Raw genomic sequence first — 294 nt, 5'->3', positions numbered from 1 at the left:
AATGAGTCAAAATAATTCAAGCCAAGGGACAATATAAAAGCTTGTGAAGAATCACAATGTTCCATTTTATATTCCCTTAAGCAGAGCAGTAGGAAGGGCAGAGACACAGGCGGGCTGGCCCAGGGCGGACAGAGCCGGGGTGCTGCGCTCCCTGCGGGCCCGGGCGCGGCGGGTTCGGCGAGGGCAGCGGGACGGGGGGCGCGGCCGCCCCAGCCCCTCGGGGCCAGGAGAGGTCCCAGCGTGGCACTGCCCGGCCGGAGGCTCCGGGACCCCCCCGGTGCCGCCCCACCGCCC

The sequence above is a fragment of the Pyrgilauda ruficollis genome, unplaced genomic scaffold, assembly GCF_017590135.1.
Source record: "Pyrgilauda ruficollis isolate IOZ18807 unplaced genomic scaffold, ASM1759013v1 scaffold106, whole genome shotgun sequence".
In the NCBI taxonomy this organism is placed as follows: Eukaryota; Metazoa; Chordata; class Aves; order Passeriformes; family Passeridae; genus Pyrgilauda; species Pyrgilauda ruficollis.
This window is presented reverse-complemented; position numbering follows the sequence as displayed.